The sequence below is a fragment of the Alexandromys fortis genome, unplaced genomic scaffold (assembly GCF_014885135.2).
Source record: "Alexandromys fortis isolate MF-2015 unplaced genomic scaffold, M_Fortis_MF-2015_v1.1 scaffold_159, whole genome shotgun sequence".
Lineage (NCBI taxonomy): Eukaryota > Metazoa > Chordata > Mammalia > Rodentia > Cricetidae > Alexandromys > Alexandromys fortis.
Window position 1 is genome coordinate 3,524,763 of NW_026068031.1, and position 6,000 is coordinate 3,530,762.

General features: G+C 53.9%; 1 protein-coding gene across 2 annotated transcripts in view; it reads right to left on the bottom strand.

Moving 5' to 3' along the window:
- Positions 1–929, bottom strand: part of Pgf (placental growth factor) — a 31,082-nt gene extending 30,153 nt beyond the window's left edge. Inside the window, exon 1 of one of the 2 annotated variants that reach the window (XM_050164579.1) lies at positions 719–911. The gene's annotated coding sequence lies outside the window, so the exon portion shown is untranslated. Of the gene's footprint in view, positions 1–718 lie in introns of both variants that reach the window. The other variant, XM_050164581.1, reaches the window with a different exon arrangement.
- Between the last annotated feature and the right edge of the window lie 5,071 nt (positions 930–6,000).

A 6,000-nucleotide genomic window follows, 5' to 3' on the forward strand; every position in this document is an offset into this window, starting at 1 on the left:
GGTTGGGCTTGTCAGTGGATGTTGACAGGTCAGGGTACCCAAGAGGCATAGATTTATGATGTCCACTCTGGGGAGTGAACTTCAGAAGAAGAAAGCAATGATTTAATGCTGGAGAGGGACCTGTGCTAAACTACCTTAGACGAAACAGGAAATACACTCTCAAAGGATGTTAAGGAGCCGGGACTTGGTGGTACCTGTCTGCAAAGTCAGCACACAGGAGGCTGAAGCAAGAAGATCAAGAGTTTGGGGCTCGCGGGGACTACATAGTCAGAGCCTGGATCTGGTTGATTAATTATAGTAACTTAGACCTAAAGAAGAGATCCTGCACTGCCAAAGGCCATGCAGTCTACAACTACAGAGATCCAAGACCAGATCTGTGTCCGCCGAGCAGGCAGGAGACTTTTGACCCCCACCCCTGACTCTGTCCCTTGACCTCTGCAGGGCCCAGAGGGGAATGTGGAGGGGGCCGACGGACTGGCACACTTCTGTGCGCTGTTCTGAGTACATCTTACATTGCCCTCAGGAGCTTGCCTGCTCTCATTTTCTGGGGTCCTCCTCTCCCCGCCTAGTGGCTGCCGCAGCCATGCCCCCAAAGTGCTACCTCCCATCCTCCCTGCTGTTCCAGGGTTCAGTAAAGAAGTCACTTTACTCCACAGCAGATCACTCCACAGGCCTGGCTGCACCCAGCCTGGTCCCTGGAGCGTGGCCTTCCACCCACCTGTACTCAGAGGTCTCCGCGAGGGCAGGTAGCGCAGTGGGCACCGTCCTTCTCCCCTGGTGGTTCTGCTGAGGTGAGGGCAGTTGATGGGCAGGATCAGAAGAGCTTGGGAAGCCCCACTTCTCACTGAGGTCCCTCTTTCCATCAGGGCTTTAGGATCCCTATCTTGCCTTTCCCAGTAGCTTCCTTTTCACTCCCTAGAGTGGTCTGGGGGTGAGGCCATGTAGAGGTGCTTTGGAAGGGGAATGTAAGGGGGCACCCCACTCCTTGTGCTCCCTCCATCTCCTCTCCAGCTCCCATGCCCTCGCTGGGAGGTCTGACCCAGGCGAGCCCAGGGACAATGGGAGGAGGTCATTATTTATTATTTCTTATGTAACGGTGTTATGAAATATGAAGCCTGTACCAGGCACTACTGGGAATATAGAAAAGAGGTCCCTAGTGGTAAGAGCTTCCCATGGGTAAGTGGGTGGGCCACCAGACCATCCCGGAGAGCAGGGTTCAGGATGGCTGTATGTCTGGCGAGGAAGGACAGCGGTCTACACGGTGTGATTGTAGCTCATCATTTTGGGGATCCCTGGAGTGGCTAAGGGCTGGGTTTGGGATCCTTGCTACTCCGTACCAAACTTAGACTAGCTCTGGCTCCAGGGTGGCCCGGGTCACAGCTGGAGTTGTCACAATATTGACCCAGGAGGAGATAACATCCAAAGAGCTTAAAGTCCCAGTCAGACAAGGAGGGGGATGTCGCCGGAAAAGATCCCCGGACCCCAGGGGAATCAAACTAAATGGGACTTTAATAGGTCTCTTCCAGCTCAAATTTCACGGCTAATTGGAAGCAGGTCCTGAGCTGAGCAGAGTGGGCGGCCCTACCGGCCTGCTGGCAGCCACTCCATCCAGGAGATGAGTGGGGACTGAGGCGGGCCAGGAAGGCCACCCCTGTGCCACCCACCCACAACATGGCTGTGGGTTCACCTTTCCTTTGCTCTGCGGAGCTTCTGATTCACTGTATCCAAGGAAAAAGGTGGACACATGGCAGAGTGGATCCGAATCGATCAGCCCGCTAGGGAAACGAGCTTTAGGGCTCAGTTCAGACACGCATGAACCCATCCATCCATCCATCTATCCATCCACCCACCCATCCATCCATCCATGCACCTATCTATCCGTTCATTCATCCCATCCCATCTATCCGACCAGCCAGCTGCCAGCCCACCCACCTATCCACCCATCCACTTAGCCATCTAGCAAGTTCATTAGCAACACTTAAAGTTGCAACAATTCTGTTAAACAAAATACTGGCTTTAAATTATGTTTATTTATCTTATGTTACATGTATGAGGGTTTTGCCTGCATGTATGTATGTATGCATACCACATGCATGCTTCATGCCTGCAAAAGTCAGGAGAGGAGATCAGATTCCCTGAAACTGGGCTTACAGATGTTTGTGGGCCAACATGTGGGCACAGGGAATCAAACCCAGTTCTTCTGCAAGAATGACGACAGCTCGTCACCACGGAGCCATCTCTCCAACCCCTTCCTTGCTGTCTTATTACAAAATAAGATGTGTAGTTGCCTAATAGTCAAAGTCTACTGATGTCAAGACATAATAAGAAGAAAGTGAAAGTATTTCCCAACATACCGCCTGCACCCTGTCCCTCCCTGACACCTATTCTCTGAGGTCACCCCTGCCTATGATTTAATTTTTTTATTTTGTTTCATTTTACATTTGGCTTTTCAAAACCGGGGTTCTCTGTGTAACAACTCTGGCTGTCCTAGAACTCACACTGTACACCAGGCTGGCCTTGAACTCACAGAGACCTGCCTGCCTCCGCCTCTGCCTCCCGAGTGCTGCGATTAAAGGTGTGTGTCTGGCAAAACTGAGGTTCTTAAAGGTTCAGTGCAGCCCCCAGCCTGCGCGATCAGTCCCTGCTTTCAGCCTGCCGTAGCCTCCAGCCCCTAGCCGTAGCCAGGAAAAGGCTGGCTTGTAAGGCAGAGGCTCTAGAACCCCAGCTACAAGATAGGGAGAGGGAAGAGTAAGGTTGGAGCAGTGAGCAGGGAGGGATGGTGGGCCGGCTTGGAGGCACTGATGTTCCTCTCCATCGGCCCCTGGAACCCATCCAGCTCCCAGACACAGAGCCCAGGGCCCTGCAGGCCTGAGCAGATCAGGGACGATAGTTGGCCTTAGAGGGATTTTCAAGCCATACCTGGCAAGAGAGCAGGGAGGTTTGCTTTTCAGTGTCGGGGTGCTGCAGGCACACATCTTCATCCAGGCTGTCCCTCTCCAGCTTGTCTTGTCTAGTGCTCATTGGTGGGTGTGGCCACTGGTCCTGCTAGAGTGCTAAGAGAAAAGCCTGCCTCTCTGCTAGGACTACCATCCTTCACCCTCCTGCCGCCTCTAGCTGCACACACACACACACACACACACACACACACACACGGGCGCCTCTAGCTGCACACACACACACACACACACACACACACACACGGCTATCTATGCACACACACACACACACACACACACACACACACACACACACACACACGGGCATATGCACGCACCCATACACTCGGGAGCACCACACTGACTCACAAGGGAGAAGTCCACAGGAACGCAGCTGGCAGCAGAGACAGCAGGGGATGATTCCCTCGGGACAAGGGCACAGATGGGTGGTCTTTGGAGAACCTCCAGTGTTGAGGTCATCTGGAAAAATGTTGCATTACAGAGATCCTCCCACAGAACACTTGGGCTAGTCAAGGAAGACCCCATTCACTCATGTTCTTAGTGTCTTTGAGAAAACTATCCTGAACCAGCTGCCAAGTTGAGGGGCTTGTGGAGTCTCCTTGTGAGGCTCAGCAAGCACCAACAGCCAGGAAGTACCCCTGGGAGGGCTTATTCAGCCATCTGAGCTGGTTGGAAGTCACTGTGGGATCTGCGGAGTGGCCCAGCTTAGCCATACTGAAAGCGGAGACCCCCTACATCCAAACCCAGCTACCACCCACTTAAAAGGAGGGTTGAGGTCTTCTCTCTGCCCACAACCCCCACTCCCACCCTCACATTGCTGGTCCTGGCCAGGGCCCCAGGAAGGAAATCACTAAGAAGGATTGAGTGTCAATTCCCTTAACTAATCCGCTCAATGCACACAGGCGCAGCACGGGCTGTTCCTGCGCGGGCCCCCTCCCTGGCCCTGCAGACCCCAGCGGCTGCCCGCTGTCAGGCCTCTGCTGGGCTGTGAGACCAATTACCGCAGCCTTAATCATCACAGTGGCGGCGGTTCAGCGTTAACAACTGTCTGCCCACCAGTCTCCTTCCTGGGGCGTAGAGGAGGGGATGACCCCTAGCAGTTCTCCTCGAAGGAGCATGAAATTGTATCCCAACAACAGCGCGGTGGCCGCCATCCAGGGCAACGCCTGGCTCCCTTGCTGCCGGCTGGTCTTTTGCATGTTTGCCCGGCTCCTCTGACCACGGGACTGAGGACAGGCACTGGGCATCCTCTGAGCACTAATGTCATTGTTCCCTCCAGCCAACACTGCCAACTGCTGAGCTCAGGAAGGCGGGCACTCCCTGCCAGCCAGAGCAAATTAGGTGCCCGGATGTTGAGGTCTGTTGGCATTTCCTGTGTTGGCTTTGGCTGATGGGGCCAGACCAGTGGGCTGCCCTCTTGCCCTGAGCAGAGCCAAACAGGCACGTCCCAGTCTTGAGCCCACTGACTTCTGCCCTGTGCCCACAGGGAATCATGTTCCAGAATAAAAAAAAAAAAATAAGGTCATCTTTCCCTGCCATGGTTCATACTGAGTAGCTGTCCTCTCCCTTGTAGGGTACTACAACAACTCAGGCCTGGCCAGTCCCCAGCTAGTCTGCCCCGAGCCCTACCCTTCAGGCAGCGGACTCTACAGACCTTCAAAACTTTCAGGGCTTGTCCCTCTGCATGCTCGGGCCAAGTACCCTCTGCACATTCAAGGCTACCACTGTAAGACTTGGGCTGGAGACTCCCATGGATATGTGGAGTGATTCCCTGAAGTCCATCCTGGGACTGCATCTGGGGAGCTCTCGGCACCTGGACTCTAGCTTGGGACCCAGCGGAAACCCCTACCCCACCAAGTCCAGGGGGCCGATTCCACCTGCAGGCCTCAGCCTTGCTGGCCGTTTCCTCAATCTGTGTTTTCTTTGGCACAGGGTCACTGGGACGCAAGACTGTCAAAAATAAGACGACTCTGTGATACTTATTTTCCCAAAGACTAAAACTGTAACACAATCGGGTCCTTTGTGTGTAGTGCGGTCCCAGGCCACCCCCTCTCCAGTTGGGCCTTTGCTACTCCAGCCAGATCCCTTGGGGCGTGAAGGGCTCTTCATTCCCTGTCTCTGGAGGTCTCTGGCCTAGGACAGGACTGGGCAGAGCCGGCAGAGCCAAATCCCACCACAGAGAGCATTCCTAGCTCACACAGCTCTTCCCTCCTCCCTTGCTAGACATGAAATGCTGTCAGAGAGCCTAGGAAGAGCAGGACACAGGACAAGCTTGAGAGTCAGAGACCCTGCTACACTCCAGCCTCAGTTTTCAACAAGACACCAGGTGGCTGTGGGACTCGGTAGTGTTGTCAGAAAAATGGGTACAATAGAGGCACCCATGACATAGGATCTGTGCAATACTCAATATAGTAACTTATTAAAAATGTCACCTTCAGGACTGGATCAATTCTCAACACCCACATGGCAGTTCACAATGGTCTATAACTCCAGTCCTAGGGGATCTATGCTCTCTTCTGGCCTCTGAGCACCCTGCATGCACCTGGTGCAGAAACACACATGTATATAAAACGCCCATACAAGCAAAATAATTTTTATAAAAAGATGACACTGTTTATACAGTTGCCTCCAGGTAGGGGTTGGCTGGGCAATCCCTCGAGTGTCTGCAGAGTGGTCCTGAACCATATCGAGGAAGGAACCATTCCCGCCTTACTCGTTGCTCATTTACCTGAGGGTGGCGCTATCCTGCCGTCTCCGAGTGGGCTCTAGGCTGGAAACTAACTCTTCTGATGCACTCTACCCTGCGACCATCAAAATGTGGCTCCTCCACTAGCCTGGGCCGCCTGCTCTGGTGGAGCAGTGGCAGGAGGGGCTGGAAGAAGGTGGCTGGGTCTCCCGAAGTTCTGCTTGCCTTGGTTCCTGCCTTGCTCCTAGGAGACTTTGGCTCCTGGGGGCTCTGAGTTTGCCGGGTGTAGGTGGAAGGGAGGCGGGGCTACAGATTCCCTGTGCTGCTTATGGGAGCAACAGAATGCATCGCTGAGTG